This window comes from Falco punctatus (assembly GCF_963210335.1).
Source record: "Falco punctatus genome assembly, chromosome: 16".
NCBI classification, from domain to species: domain Eukaryota; kingdom Metazoa; phylum Chordata; class Aves; order Falconiformes; family Falconidae; genus Falco; species Falco punctatus.
The window spans coordinates 3,658,485-3,675,035 of record NC_137596.1 but is presented as its reverse complement, the minus strand read 5'-3'; the positions used below and the strand labels follow the sequence as shown (position 1 = coordinate 3,675,035).

General features: G+C 41.9%; 1 protein-coding gene across 3 annotated transcripts in view; it reads left to right on the top strand.

Annotated features, from left to right (window-relative positions):
- The window catches only part of ARHGAP32 (Rho GTPase activating protein 32), a 259,498-nt gene that overhangs the window by 54,479 nt on the left and 188,468 nt on the right, over positions 1-16,551 (top strand). The window lies entirely within an intron of this gene.

Below are 16,551 nucleotides of genomic sequence, written 5' to 3'. Positions count from 1 at the left end.
TTGCCAGCTCCAAGAATGCGGTGCTTTTATTGTGATCTGAAATGTGCTTTTGTGCATTGTTCTAGCAGGCATATAGTTCAACTTCTGCCAAAACTTGAATAAAAGTCTGGTAGTGGCTTTGAAGTAAAATAACTGTCTTTCAATCTCTGAAGCAGTGTCAGACATTATTTTTGTTGCCCTGGGAATATTCTCGGAGGTGACATTGTTACAGACAGGTTATATACTAAAAGCATCAAATCTGTTGGATTTTTGTGCTGTGTGGGAATTTAGATCAGGGATATTTGCGGCTGTTTTCCTTCGCTTCCTCCTGTCAATGATAGTAAAATTTTGCAAGTGATTTTTATTTCACCATCTTTGCAATAAATAGTTATGTGCTTTTTCTGCTTTGGAAGTAATATATTGGGAAATGACGTGGTAATCGGGAATTGGGATTGAGATTACTGAGGAACACAGCTGTTGCTTGCCTGAAACTTCAGCCTAAAGATTTATTTGGAAACATTGGTTTTGTCCCTAGTTTGCCCAATGGATCCCTTTTAATTGATGTCACCTTTTCAAAATTGTATTCTAAGCTTGAAATGTAAGTTCTGCTACTACATGGTATTTCTGTTTGCTAGCATGTTGTTCATTTAGGATTAATATTTGATCTTGTGTTGCCATGCTGAAACAAAGCAGAGGTCTGGTTGCTCAGGGGTGTTGAAATCATTCCTACTGGCCTTACTGCTGCAGCCACTGGGAAGTTTTTTAAAGCTTTATACAGTTAGAGTTGATTATGAAGAGGAAAAAGAAGGCTTCTGGCTAAATGAAGCCTCAAAGCATCACCAGGTTTACTGTTCTATTAAACTGAGAGGCACCACGGAACAGGTGGCGATTGAGTAACTGAAACAAAAGGTCCTGTGTTGGTCAGTGTACATTCTGGGAGAGGTAACTTAGCACAGAAGTGAGGAGGAAGGAAAAGGCATCTGGATGTACTGGTTCAGAAAATTGTGGGTGTTTTGCACTAAGTGAACCTGTCCAGGTGCATTTTTCCATAAATTACAGTGTTTCAGCATGCCCAAACTTTTCTTTCTGAAGAGTCTGCTCCCCATTTAGAAGCAAGTTGTTTGGTTTTGGTTTGTTTTTTTTTTTTTCCCCTCTTATGTCTGTAACTTGCACTGTAGAATCATAGAATCATTTGGGTTGGAAAAGACCTCTGAGATCATCAAGTCCCACTGTTAACCCAGCACTGCCAAATCCAACTCTACACCATGTCACTAAGCACCTCATCTACATGCTTTTTACGATTCCACCGCCTCCCTGGGCAGCCTGTTCTAGTGCTTGACCACCCCTTCAGTGAAGACATTTTTCCTAATATCTGACCTAAACTTGCCCTGGCGCAACTCAAGGCTGTTTCCTCTTGTCCTGTCGCTTGTTACCTGGGACAAGAGACTTACCCCCGCCTCACTACACCCTGCTGTCAGGTAGCTGTGGAGAGTGAAGAGGTCCTCCCTGAGCCTCCTTTTCTCCAGGCAAAACACCCCCAGTTCCCTCAGCAGCTCCTTGTCAGAAGGCTTGTGCTGCAGACCCTTCCCCAGCTCCATTGCCCGTCTCTGGACACGCTCCATCACCTCTACATCCCTCTGGCAGTGGGGGGCCCAAACCTGAACACAGGGTTTGAGGTGGGGCCGCCCCAGTGCCAAATGCAGGATGAGATCCCTGCCCATAGGCTTGTGCATGCAGGTCACTACTGTTCCCTCCTGGGCTGTGGGGACTTCGTTCTGCTCTTCCTCAGCCCTGTCTCCCAGCTCAAGGGGCTGGGTATCTGGAGGGAAGCAGGTCTTACTATTAAAGACTGAGGCAAAGAAGACATTAAGTACCTCACTCAGCCTTTTCCTCATCCTTTGTGGTCATGTTCCCCACCACATCCAGTACAGGCTGAAGGTTATCCTTGGCCCTCCTTTTCTTTCTGATGTATTTGTAAAAACATTTTTTATTTTTCATGGCAGTAGCCAGTCTGAGTTCTAGGTGGACCTTTATCTCTCTGTTCTCCACCCTGCATAACCTCTCATAACCTTTCATCTTTTTTTTTTTTCTTTTTTCCCCTTTTTTTTAATTCTTTTTTTTTCTTGTCTCCCTTCCCCAGCGTGCTGCTTCTCCTAACACTTGGGGATTTGCATAGCCTGTTGTTCAGCAGAGCCTGGTGGCAGACTTGCCCGAACAGGGTTTCTCAAGAAGACATGAATATTGTGGTTTAATATTGTGGTTTGCCATGTTCTGGTCTGTGTGCGTGTGAAGGAACGGTGGGAGGTCCAGCAGCCAGGGACACAGCCGCTGTGTTCAAACACAAAGCCATTCTTACTGAAAACTTGGTTTCTCAGTGTTTGGTGTTTTCATATTTTTGAGTGTTACCTTGTCATGGGGGGGCGGTGGTGGCAACAAGAAGAAAACTTAGCAATAACGTCCTTTTAAATCTTCATTAAAACCACTCATAGTAAACCCATTAATATTTTTAGAAGCACTTTCCCTGAGCGACTGTCACTTTCAACACTAATTTTTCTAGTCAAAAAGGCATTTCATTTTCATAATCTTCATTTAAATGCAGTCCCTTGAACTATGCAAGTGATAATTGGGTACACAATTTACAACTTCTGGAGTGCTGGGTGTTTGGCACTAACCGAATTTGAATTAAATCAGCTATGAGTTCTCCTATTTGATCTGTAAAAGAGATGTCTGCAAGCTTTTCTTTAGTGATTTAAAATTATGGGGATGGTCTTGATTTAATTTGCAAATGTCAGGCCTTCTTGTAGGTAAGCCCAGGTTATATATTTAAAGCAAATCCATAAACAAAAAGCTTATCACCTGGAGAGCTGAGCATTAGAAGCCTGAAAAATAGTTACGTGCGAAACTGGTGCAATGCTTCAGTAGAGCTTAAATCTCCTTTATTTCAGAATATCTTGATTTTGAGAAAGCTTATTGTAAAATATTTTTTTTTTAAATTCCTATTGTAAAATCGTTCTGCATTTTCCAGATAACAAAACGTAGGGTGCAGATAAAAAGCATGCCAGTGCTGCTGCAAGTCTGAGACACTTGCAGAGGCACCAGCTTTGGCACCAGCTCGGGTTTACTATCGCAGCTGTTAAAGCATGAAATAGTCAGAAACATCCAAGTAATAAACTTGTGTGCTTGAAATCTGTCTGGTGCTTCCCAGAGGTTCATCCCTTAGGAGTCCTTCACTGTGTTTGTTTTCACACTGGAAATATGAACATATTTAACAGTTGCATAATAGTGTAGCACATGTTTCAAAGATGTTTATAAACAAGTTTCATAATGCTTCCCTGATGGAGTGGTCATCTCTTGCTTGGGGGGTGTTGGTGACAGTCATTGTATTCCAATGATGGCTTTTGATGCGCAGCTCTCTGCATCAGAGGCTGCCTTTGTGTCAGCACGGAGCTTTGCACAGTTGGAGCTTCCAGCCAGTTCTGTAGTGGTATTGTAAAATAATTGGACTTGGTTCTCCAACTTTGTTTCTTCAGTTTGTCCTGCAGCAAACAGAAAAGGAGCATGTGACTCCTCTATTCTGAGGTTTTTGTCACCTGGCCTTTCAATGTCATACAGTAAATGTCAATCTACGTGTTCAAGTTTTAAGATGTATGTATTTTTGAGGGGGGGTGTATGACATTTTTCATCTGTTTAATTTTATTTATATTCGAAGAGCAGTCTCCAAATCCTTATTGTAGCAAATGTATGCTCTTTTTATAAAAATACTCATCTGTAAATATTGATTATGATAACTTCTTTACACCAAATTACAGCCTGCCTATGCCAGGGCATGATTCACCTCCTGCTGCGTGGCAGTTGTCACCCAGGAGTCTGGCACTTGTGTTTCTTTTTATAGATTTGACTTGAACATAGTGATTTCTTCTCTCTTTTTCCTCTATTCCCCTTACAGAAATTGTGAGACCTAAGACATCTCAAAAGCCACATGTGGATTGTTGAGACTTAAAAGTGGCAGCCTGCTCCTCCTTGAAAGAAAGCAGAGGTGTTGTGTCTGAACATTCATTCACCTGTGGGACTGGACAAATAGGCACAACCAATGGCTCTAAATTACTGGTGCCCTTCCTGTTTCCCTGGGAACACATCTGGGTTCATGTGGTCATGGTCTTACCCTGCCCTACTGTGCTGTGCAGGCACTGTGGGAAATCATGTCCGACCTGCAGGAGCAAGCACTGCTGTTCAGCGTGGGAGCCCTGCAGTGGGGGCTTCTGTTCTTCCTCCCCTCCCAAAGCTATTTTTGTAGTACAGCTACCTTGTCTCCCACCAAAATTCCCGTAGTGCTGCACTGAAAGAGCTGTGTTTTGTTTTAGTGTCCAATTCTTGCACCGTTGTCCCCTTCAAAATGGAATTGAAGGCAAGCTGAGTTTCATGCAGCTGTGGTTGATGTCAATACAAGTATCTGCTGTTTGAGGTCTCCTCTTCAGCTGCCCTGGGGTTTACTGCAGAAGACTACCTGTTTCTCCGATGATGCATAACATGCTGTCCTGCTAGACTTTTTAAATTATGTTATATTTGGTTTGAGTGAGACACTCATGTCCTTTCATAGTCTATGAAAAAATTGACTTGTTACTTGTTTGGTTTATATTAGCGTTCAGAGGTGAGCCTACAGGGCTTATTTTGGCTTAACAAAACGTGCAGGAGACTGCACAGTGTTCCTTCCTTTCTGGCCCCACATGATGTTTTATTCTTCTTGCTGTTTTATTGAGGGAGAAGGAGAAATCTGTGTTGGTGAACGAGTGTGGACTGCGCGAGATGGGGAAGCAGACCTGGGATTTAGCAGACCTGGACTGAATCCCACAGTAATTCACTGTGTGTGCTCAGACAAGTCATTTAATGCCCTATCCCTTTGTTTCTCCTCCAGCTTTTCTGTGCAAACTCGTCTGTTTTGTGAATGTTTCTGCTGGCATTATGGAGTTTGACCTATGCTGGGACTCCTAGGTGCTATTGGAACTAACTTTCATTGAATGAAAAATAGTGGGTTTATTTGTTAAGTGGTCTGTAGTGATAGCAAGAACTCAAGCACTAGAATCTTCTCTTGTATTCTTTTCTGATTTACTGACATATCATTTGACAGTTGCAGCACAGCTGAAATATTGTAGCTGTTGTGCACTCACGTCCATGGAATAGACACTGGCAGACTGGAGATCTGTTTAAAATAACTTGCAGCGAATGCCTAAAATCCTGTCCCTGCCACCCCAAAGGACTAGGGTGTAAAGCCTCGAGCCAGGGTTGCATGGGTAGAGTGCTTTTCAGGAAATGTTGTGTTTAGGTTATGTTGGGTCCCTTCTCTTTTAATTTGGGACAAATACGATTTACGCCAACAGCAGTACTTCACAAAATAATGAAAGCAAGTTTGTGAACCAAAAGAAAGGTCAGCCTAACCAGTGAGTTGGCTTTAGGGAGAATGTTGCTTTCCCATACGTATGTAGGTTGTTACAAAGGATGTAAACAGTACTGTTGTCCTCTTTTGCTCTTTTAGCTGAATCTGTCTGTAGCCTCTTCTTCTCCCCCACCCCGCCAAGTGGCATCCTTTCAAGCTCTGTTAACGAGCCTATAATTTCAAGCAGTGAATGAGATGTGTTTTTAAAAAGCCACTTCTCTCTTAAGCTGGAGCAAGGTAGGCAACAGTGGAGCATCCTGATGTGTTTTTTCATCTTGTAACTTCTTGTGAACTTCAGGTTGTTGAACCTACCTCCTGGTTTAAGCAGTTACCCGTTAAATCTGCAGCAGTAAACATCTGGGTGGAGAAAGGAGTGGTAGTAATTGTACGTCCCACCTTTTTGCTGAATGAAGTTAAGAGTCTTAAGGATTGCATGTTTGCCAAATACTGTTTGTAACCATAACCAGATAATCAACTGCCACATTTTATGAATGTGTACTACAGAAGGCTGTACTTAAAGTAAAAAAAACAGCCCTGCTGCAGAAGTTTGAGCATTAAGACAAAAAGCACGTGAAATCCCCATTTTGTTCCAATTACTTAGAAAATGCTTTAAATTTATTTTCCAGTGTAACTGTGGATTTGTGGACATTTATAAACGTTATCTTGTAGAGATGGGAGAGACTGGGTCTGTTTACTTTTTAACTGCTGGTTTTACACCTTGTGTGCTCATTACATTCTTGAAACTGAATGGGGAAGCAACTTTTTAGCCTAGTTGAGGGCATTTCCAGTTCATTTCTGTTTAAATCTTTACTATTGTGTTTGTAGTAGTGGTGGTGTGGAGGCCGGGTGGCCAGGGGCGTTAGAGCCTTGAAGTGCAGAACATCGGTGGCTGTGGTCTCATAATTCTCTGGGATAAATTAACACTGAACTACTTCCAAGATGCACCTCTTTTTTTTTTCTTTTTTTTTTTTTCCTCCCTCCTCCCCCTCGGCGAATTTTTGGTACATCTTCCAGCTCATTTTTCTAATATATGTGTTTAACAGCTTCTTATGTTCCCTTTCCCACCAAATCAATACCATGGTGCATTAAGTGTTGTGGATGTTGGGCCTGGAAAGCAAGGGCAATCATATTCTTCCTTTTCCGTGTGTCCTTTTCCCCTGACCATTGCATTTTTATGTTTTCTTGATGTAACACGCGCCCGAGCTTCTTGGATGTTGTTCTCCATGCAAATGTAATGAAAAAATTGCTAAAAGATTCCCTGAGCTCTTTCTCAATCTACTTTTATTTTCTTGTGGTGATTCATAGGTTTATTGTAGTTTAAAACGTTTAGATTATACCCATAAGGAAAGCAATTAACAAAAATCTGTGCATCAATGGATTGTAATGAGACAAAATTAGATTTGTCTTTCATCTTTTTTCTTTCCATTTGAGAAAAAGAAAAAAGTGTAATCTGTTCTTCATATTCAAAACAGCCATTTTATTCTCATTAACTGTGTTCCGTGTTAAAAAGCTTTCAGTGGTGTTTAAAAAAATAATCCCAGAAGCTGTACTTTAAGAAAATACAGAATGTATTTTTAAACAGAAAACATTTATGTCCACTTTTTACCAAAATTGATGATTTTTTTCATGAAAAGATTATCATAAAAACGTATACTGTGGTTTGTGTATCCTTCTGTCAATGGTAGCCAGAATTAATCCTTACCTTCGAACATTAGAAGACTAGCTAAAGCTTAGAGCTACAGTGGCTTTTCCTGGGGGGTAGAAGTGGGAGTAGCATTTCTTGCTTTGCAACATTTGCATTATGCATGTAAAGGTATGTTTCCCTGCCTTATCCACCTCTCCAAGGTTTAAAAACCAACCCCAGCAACAGCACACTGTTTCTCTGTCACTGGCATCTAGGTGATGTTGTCTTTCTAGGTGTAGAATGAAAGACATCAAATGACAATTTCCTTGACTGTTACTTTAAGCGTCACAAGGCAGAATATTCATGTGTTTATAATGTGGGCATGTAGGAGAAGTTGCAGATAGAGAACTGGGACTGATCAAATAATCTCCCTGCAGGCGAAGATGAGACACTGTCCCCGTGTAATGAGAAGTTTCAGCCTTTCAAAGCAGAAAGATTATGTGTATTCTGTTTCTTTCAAGTTGTTCCTTTATTTGTGTCCTTTCTATTGAGGAGGCATCTTCTGCAAAGTACAGGCTGAAGTTTATTCAGCCCATATTATCACAGCTGGTACCACACCTGATTTATTTGGAGTTTTTGTTTTTGCAAGTAATTGAGTCCTGCCAGTGCTGGGAGCAGAGCACAGCCTGTTCCAGAAGGTGGTGAGCACTCCCGTCCGTACCGTGGCATTTCCCCTGGCTTTTCTTAGCTGCTTGACTTTTCTTTGCAACTCCAGCCCTTTACAAGGCTGTGATCGTGATGTGCTAGGTGTCGGCAGGCTCTCTAGCTCTGTACCAACTCATTCTTGAGCTTCTAGCGTAGCTCTCCTTCGTTGCTTTAATTTTTTTTTACCTGCTCAAAGCAGTGTTACTGTACACGGTTGGAAAAAGCCTTGTATAAAGGAGAGTGCCCAACTCGAGATGACTTGCATCGTGGTGGTTAACTCACAAGTTTTAAATCCAATTTTAATTCCAGCACTACTGAAGTGTTTCCTGTCCCAGTCCTCGCGCCTCCTACCCTGTGGTGCAGAACTCTCTGGCTTGTGTGAGCCTTCCAGCCGACTCCTTCCTCCTCTTCCTCCTGCAGCCGGGCTGGTTTCTTGCACTGGGACAGCCCCATGCTCTGTTTGCTCTTCAGCAGGCCCAGTTGATGTAACTGGATCTCTTTCACCTCTTAAGCTTCCAAACATGCTGTGAAGCCAGGGAGAGACTGTGACCTGTGTTGTGCCTGGAGGAGGAATGCTCAGCACGGCTATTTTTCCGGGGGGCGGAAAAGAAAAAATGTCTCTCGACAGCATAATAACATGTCCCATGTCTGGATAAATTATCTGATTTAACTCCTCCCCTATTATGTGAACAGACACATGATTAATTGCTGTGTCTTGCTAACACTGGCAAGTGGTTTGCACTCACAGGTGCAAAAGTGAGTTGGCAAGATTCTTAGTGATAAATGCTTACTGGTGGTGGTGCTGGATTGAGTCCCTTGCTGTAAGCAGCCAGCCTGGTGGGAGGGCAAGTCCTCAGCTTTTTCAAGCATTCTTTGTGAGGTTCTGGTATCAAGGAAGAAAGCTTGTATTAAGACTACTGGATACTTGATTTAATTTTGGCTGGAGTTTGTTAGCATTTTGCTTGTCCGTGAAAGCTGTTGGTATAAAATGTTGATTTAGGGACAGCAGAAGGATGTCGCTGTAAACTAAAACCAAACAGTGCTCCTCGACTTTCTCCAGTCCCTCTCCATGAGTTTAACAATTGCAAGACTTACTTGGAGAGACTGGGGTGTTTGTTTTTGTTTGGTGGTTTTTTGTTTGTTTGGTTGTTTTTTTTTTTTTTTTTTTAAAGTGTATCAGAATAAAGGAGTTTCTTACAAAGCAATGTTTGGGAATGGGGAAGCAGGACATTTTATGATAATGAAGAAATAGACGAATGGAAAGAAGAATATGGATAAGGGGTTGTGGAAGTACTGACATATCAGCAGGGTGGTGAACAGATGCGAGTGGGAAAGCAGGGGGTAATAAGGTGGAGAGCAGAAAACATGAAATAAGTTGAAAAAGAGAATGTCATGGAGGAAGAACCTGGCAAAGTAAAGCAATGGAGAGAGATGTGAATAGCAGGGTAAGGTGGGATTTAGGTGAGCTTCATGGTGGGGCTCATTTGATGTGGCTTAAGACAGACTTTTGACTGCTGGAGGAGCGATGATTCTGAAAATTTTTACAATACAAGAGCAAGGGAGAGGTAACAAAGAGTCACTTAAAGATACCTTCATGTTGCAGTAGTGTCTGTGCAGAATCCAGCTTCAGCCATTGAAGCTTTAAGCAGGCTTCACTGAGGCTCACCATCCGAGATGTGGTGGTCTGACTTCATTATCAGCCCTTAATCACTAATCTCTATAGAAGTAGCATGCATTATTTTCTGGGTAAACATGAAGAACGTACTTAATCTAAGCTCTGACAGATTACACCGACATCTTTGGTAATTTTTGAGTAATTGTTTGTCTGCTGTCTTTTCATTTTTTACTTCCCTGCTTTTCATTTTTTACTCGTGAAGTGCTTGGATGAGGTACTTGGATGCCGAGTGTGGACAACAAAGGTGTAACTACCATCACATGATTAGAAAGGGTAGAAGAGAGAGAACATACAGATGGGAATATCTGAACCACAGTATTTGCAAACTTTAATGTCTGAACAGGCAGAACTGTAGGCCTGTTTCAGGGATCAGTCAGAGTGAAAGGAGAATTATGACTGTGATAAGAACAGGCAACAATAGAGAAGACAAAAATTCTCCTCTCTTTCCCTCCTATCAACTGTCTTGGGGGATATTTTAATTGAAAGCTTTCATCCAAAAGGGTACTGAGGTGAGATAGAGGCAGAATTATTACCAGAATTATTACAGTATATTCCTGTGAGTCAAATCATGGTTGGCTAATATAAGAAATGGAGCAGCATATTGCTAGCTTTATGCCTGGGGGGAAAAAAAGGAATCTGGAGTCCTTTGTATGATTTTGTATTTAGATCCTGGGTGCCTGACAGCTGCATGATAGGTGCTTAATGGAATTCCCACCTCTCTGAGATGGGGAGCTGGCTGGCGTGCGAGCATGGGGTTAGATCACTCCTGCTGCAGAGGATGGATTGTGCGATCCCATCTTTATGCAGCCTTTAGGTGAACTGGTCTGATGGCCTGGACTACCAACAGCAGTAACAGTTGACACGCATTTTTCAGCTCATATGACAGAAGAGGATCAACTTATATGTGAAGAGCAGCAGCTTGAAAAAGGACTTGTGGAAATGCGGAATGATGGAAACAAGAGGGATGGACAGATGGGGTGAAAAGGATTTGAAATCTTTCAACTACTGTGCAGTCTTTTCTGGCTATAGATGCATGGATGCTCAAATCACTTTCAGGATGTTCTTTCTGTTTCCTTGTTACTGCTAACCTCTTGCACTGGAGAAAAAGTTGCTCCCTTAGGTGCCGTCCTTTGGGGGCCAAGAAGCTGTTCTCTTTGAGGACTTTGACCTGGTTGCAGTGAAATGTGCCTGTGCCGACTGCCACTTGATCTGTTCCCCTATTACTCAAACTTTGATTCCAGACTTGGCCACCTTCCACCACAGAATGTCTCAGACTGTGGCTGTCCTCCGCCTGCTAGGCAGTCCAGTTGCATCATCAAGCTTTAATGAAAAGACAGCGTTGCGCTCTTCACCACAAGTTTTAAAGGTGGCAGAGTTCTTTATGGTAGCGTCAGGTGCCCAAGCACCTTCTCTTTTCCCTGAGCCTGCTTCTGCTTCTCTCTGCTACTGAACCTGCTTCTGTTTTCTGCACGTCTCAGAACCCAAAACTTGTATGTGGTAATTACTATGCTTGCTTTCCCCTCTTATGTCTCTGTTCCCCACGCCTCGGTGAGGACATTTTCTCATCCTACTAGCTTATCTTGCGTTTTCTGTAGGCTTTGAGAGACAGATTTTCAAGTCTTGATCTAATAATGAAGTGGAAACAAGGCATGAACTGCTCCTGAGCAGCTGTGAGTCTGATGGTCCATTTCTACATAGCTAACTTCTGAAAACGTAAATATTTAACGAAGCTTGCTGTTTCTGTTGTAATGCTGAGTTCTTTCTTTCCATGTTCAAGACCCATTTGAGGGGAATATGTTTCAAGTACACGCTCCCTCCCCTGCTGTGTTCCTCATTCCCTAGAGGGCAGGTGGCTTAGGTGTTGACGGTGCTGAGTAGGAGCAGGTGGATTGCACAGCCACACCTCAGACACAGCATTGCGAAGCATCTACACAAGCATAAACTTGTCCTGAGCGGCAGCTTGCTCAGACAGTTTGACGGGGGAAGAAAAGCAGTGTGGGAATACTGAAATTAGTCATCTAGTTTAGTGTCTGCTTCACCAGGCTGGTTCCTCTTTACTTTGAAATACGGTTTCGCTAACAATAAGTTGCAGGGATTACCTATTTCTTCTACTCCTGGCAGGGATTCCACCAGCGAAGATTATGGTTCATGACTTATAAACACATGCCACGTGTCTCATGCAGGATTTAGAGCTAAGTGCCTGCTCCTTAGCTTCCTCTTCTCACGTTGGTGCTAGTCAAGCTAAAGTATAAGCGTCCTATTGTCGTTTTACACTTGTACTTTCATGGTACAAAATTCAGATAAGAAAGGATTTAAAAGTTTTAGTGTGGGTTTGATTCTGGATATGTCAGTCTTTACTGCAAAAAGTGTCATAAAACCTGTCGTGCTGTCTGGATGCTACTGGTCTTTGCACAGGTACGGCACCTGCGCTGTGACTGATGGCTCAACCTGGTCTCAGGAAGGTCTTAGGGGTGGGGAGGTGTAGAGGAGTGACTGCGGTGGGTTGATTAGCACTGATAACATGCAGCTGTGGCCTTGCCTCAGAGGCGGTGGGTTGGTTGACCTGGACGATGTGCAGGTGTAGCTTGTTCCCGCTAAGTGGTTAAATAGCCCTGAGGATGGTGGGAGAGGGGGTCAGATGGAGGAGCAGCAGTGTGGCCTGACCTCTGGAGGAAGGAGATACAGCACAGATGGTAGAATCTGACCAAGGGTAAAGCCCTGTTGCAGTCTACTAGTTTGTTCTGCAACAAAGAAGGCAGGACACTGTCCATCCTACATGCTTGCTTGGCATCTCTAGCAATAGCTGTGCTGATGAATGTTCCTTGGATATCCTGTGCTGTAACGAAAACTGTATTTGACACCTTAAAAAAAAAACCAAAACAAAGCAAACCTTGGTTGAGAGTTGAAGATGTTCCATGTTATGTACCCAGTGCAAGAGGAGGTTGTTCTTGCAGTCCTGATCAGAGGTATTCCTTGAGATCCTAAATTGTTTCTCCTCATCTCCTTCCCCTGATACCACATACGTGTATACCCTGCACTTTATTTTTAGAGAAATAGAAATAGGTAATATTCCCACAGTAGATTATAGTTTGGTCATCAAAAGAACAAGGTCTACACCGAGGAATTCAGCATGGCAATAGCTGTCATGGAGGTGTAATAATAGATAGCTGTATAAATGGCCTTTGAAGGTGATTAATTGTGGAGGTGTGCAGTAGTGGCAATGGCTTTTGTATTTTAAGTAGAGCCTTGAGCATAGTTCTTGTATGGGAGAATGTGCAGGAATGCAAACTCCCTTTTAGACAGGGATTGGAAGGTCTCTGCTGCAGGCTGCTCAGCATCTATGTTGTCCTCATGGAGAAGGCATGGCTTAAACCAGCCTTTCAGAAATTCATTTAACTTTAACCATACAAAAGGAGCATCTGATGTGGTGAAGAGTTGAAAGGCTTTTACATATGTTTTGTCAGTCACAAATTGCAGTCTGGTTGTCTCTTTCTTCTGTTATGATTCACCAAGTCTTTCCGGTATATTAAAAAAAAAAACAATAACACAAAACATTTTTCATAGAAGATGAGATTTGAACAGGCTGTGAATGACTGTGCTCTGTGGCTCAGAGAAGGCAAATGTCCTGTCGTATGCTTCAGTAGAGAGCAGTTTGTGACCTATGTCATCAATTAGCAATGAAATAGTTCTCATCTTGGGCCGGCAGCAAGATTGTCTTTTAAATATTTTAGTTTCATGGTCCCAGCTGTCCAGTTGGTCTTCATGTTTCCCAAACTTGCTTCAGTGCCTATTGAGCAATGCCTCAGCTCAGACTGTGGTTTTAATATATACTGTGTGAATGGTGTTGCTTCAAATTGTTTATTAAAAAAAAAAACAAACAAATTTCAACATTGAAATATTTTCCCATTGAATTCATTTGCTCCTGGAATCAAAAGCAGTCCTACATTATCTTGTTGTGCGTACATTATTAACTGCGATCCATTTTTAATTTAATGATGAAAAGTTATGCTAAGAGCAAGGGAGGAAGACTGTCTTGCAGCATCCTTGCTGTTTTTTTACCTAGACAACCTCAAGCAGTTGAAGATGTTAAATTTAAAATCAGCTCATGCTCAATGTATTTATTATTTTGAATGGAACGGTGTTTAAAAGGAGAAGCTATCAAAGCAGGACGGAATGCATTGGCAGAGGTGACAAGTGGTATTCAAGTTGGATAATCTTATTCTTTAAGTGGTTGACAGAAGTTTCTGTTGGGGGAGAATTGTCTGAAGCAGGAGTTCTTGTTGCAGTTTCCCAAAGTTTATTTAGGTATAGAAAGCTGAATCATTATGTAAATCTAATTATCATTCTTGTGAGCTGTATCACCCTGGAAGTTAGTAAGTTGGTCATGAGCGCAACTGTGTCATAAAGAAGCTTTCCAGATTGGAGATTTGTTCTTAAATTTGATTCTACACTACCCTCTGTTACCCCAAGGATTAAGAGATAAAATGTTTCCAAGCCCATTGCTAATTTAACAGCAAATTGGAGCTTGCAGTTAGTGATAGCATTCTGCTCTCTTCTCTTAATTAAAAAAAAAAACAAACAACCAAACCCAAAACAACAAAAAAACCCACCAAACCACACACAGAGAAAACAAAGCACAATTTGGGTCAAAATTTTAATTTTGTTTTGCTATTATCATGATAATTTAAGCCCTGAATAAGGATGAAGTATAGCTGACTGGAGGCCAGATCTTGTCTGCATTAGAAAAATGATCCGTTAGTGTCAGAACTTGTCTCCAGCAGAAATAATAAAGCTTATGTGCAGTAAAGCTGTGTTAGTTTACATCAAACCACAACACAGTTTTGAGCCTGGTCTTCTAAGAGATGTCTTGAAGACCTTTTCAAAATGTGACACTTAAATGTGCACAGCAGTGTTTCTTTAATAACTAGTGAATACTTGTTAGCTGTGAAACAAAATTATTATTATTGTTTAACATAGAATCCAGAGCTCTGGTCTTGGAAAAAAAAGCTGTGCTGTACTGAAAAATGGATAAATAAAAAGCAAGAAAGAGTCTCTGGCCTTGGTGAATGTACAGTCAGAATGAAAAACAACAGGTAGTATTGGATGAAGACAAAAGAGCTGAAAGGAGGAGCTGGAGATGATAATCTCTTGGCATGGCTGGCAGCAATATTGTTGTAAAAGCATGAAAAGCAACAGTAGGGTTTAATCTTGTGCTGTGCCCCAAACAACTGGATGCTTTTGGTAGTGGATATGCTGAACTTCTGTGTGCTAGTAAATGTTCTCTGTAATAGTAATTGGTTCCAGTTAGTTGGCAAGAGCCTCTTTCACAGCTGTACAATAAATACATTTGCTTAAATTTTTCCCTACAGCTACTTCCACTGCGCTGTTGAGCGCAGTAGTAGACCTTAAGCTAGAACAGATGCAGTGTGGACAGTATCTGTTGAGTTTTTATGCTTTATCACTTTATTATAGCTTTGTTTTTTGCTTTGTGTTCCTTACTGTTCCTTTCAGCTTGGATTGAAGCACTGGGGCTAGGAGCTGTGGTGCCGGGCTTAAGTTTTGCTGTCTGTGGTTACCTCGGGGTGCAGCCCAGTATTTTATTGTAGGAAGCTGGGTGGTGAATTTCCACAGGTTTTTTTTACCTCATGTTCTCATTAATGCCAGTGCTTTGGGGTCCTGGACCACCGCAAAGTTCTGTCCCTGGCTTTGTCCCCATCATCTTGCACAAACACCTTCACTTTTGCAGTGTGCTTCTGTTTTCTCCTGTTGTGAAGTTTGACTCAGGTTGAATTATTGGCTCAAGTCAGAAGGTCAAAACCACAAGCTGAGGGATACAGTCCCTGAGATGAATCCGGTGTGCTTTGGTCTCTGCCGCAGAGCTGCAGGTGGGGATGGCCGAGGGCGAAGGAAAAGTGTAATAATTCTCGAAGCCCGGCAGCTACTGATGCAAAGTCAGAATGGTTTCCTTCTGAACAGGCATGTTGCTTCCCATTCAGTTCTTCTATCTTTAGCTTGTCCCATTCCTGCATGTCTGTTTTGGTGAAACAAAGAAAAATTAGCACTGGGAGAAAGGGATTTAGAAGCAATCATTAGGCTTTCTAGGCACAGAGCAGGTATAACCTGTTTGACTTTGCTCACACTTTGCCAAGCTTGCATCTTCCCCTTCTGTAACTGCTGAACTAATGCTTGGTGTGACTGTGTCCTTATGCGTTAGGTCTAATTAATGAGGTTATTGTCACTCAGTTGTACAGCATTTGGCGAACAACGTTGATCTGACCATTTAAAACTAAGTTGCACAACTGTTTTGTGTAAGTTGGGGTTGTGTAGCCTCCTCTGTGGAATTTTAAACAAAAAAAGGTGATCTCCCCCACCCCCCAATCTTTTTGTCTTTTTAAACTTGGTACCTCACTGAGTCTGAAGAGCATATGGTATTTTATATACCTGGAATCTTCACTTACAGCTGATAAGCACAAACATCCTCAGCAGTCCTACTGTGTGGAAAGGAGCTATGTGCAGAATTCAGGTGCCTTTAGATTATATGTTGAGTTTCCATGGGCTGTGTCCGGGCAGTATCTCATATTGTTAGTTAGAAATTACAGCCTGCGTGTTGGAGCTAGAGCTTCAGCAAGTAGTAGCAGTAATAACCCCAACAACTTAGGCCGTTGTACAGAAGTGTGAATCCTCTCTACGTTTTGTACCAACAGAGAAAGATTAAAACTACTTGATCAAGGTCACACAGCAAGCTAATGGCAAAGCCAGGACTGAAAGCCAGTCATCCATCATCCAAGCTCTCCTCTTTATTTGCTAGACCTCATTGCCTCTTACGGATATCTAATCATCTAGACTGCTGCAGTGGTGGTCTGATGAAAGATTTCAGGCTTTTAATGGGATTTGAAAGTTGGGTAATACTACTTATTTCCTATTTATGGTTTTGTATAGAAACTGGAAAATGTAGTGTTGTTTTTTACACGGCTCCTTTTGAAACTGGCTGCATAAACACAGCAATAAATTAAGCCTTGCAAGTCTCCTGTGGGAGCCCAGTATTACCCTGTTTTCAAAAAGGAGGAAGCAGAACTGCAAATACCTTATCAAGGCATATCCAAGGTTATCAGTTGGCAGAACTGGGAATAGGCTCCT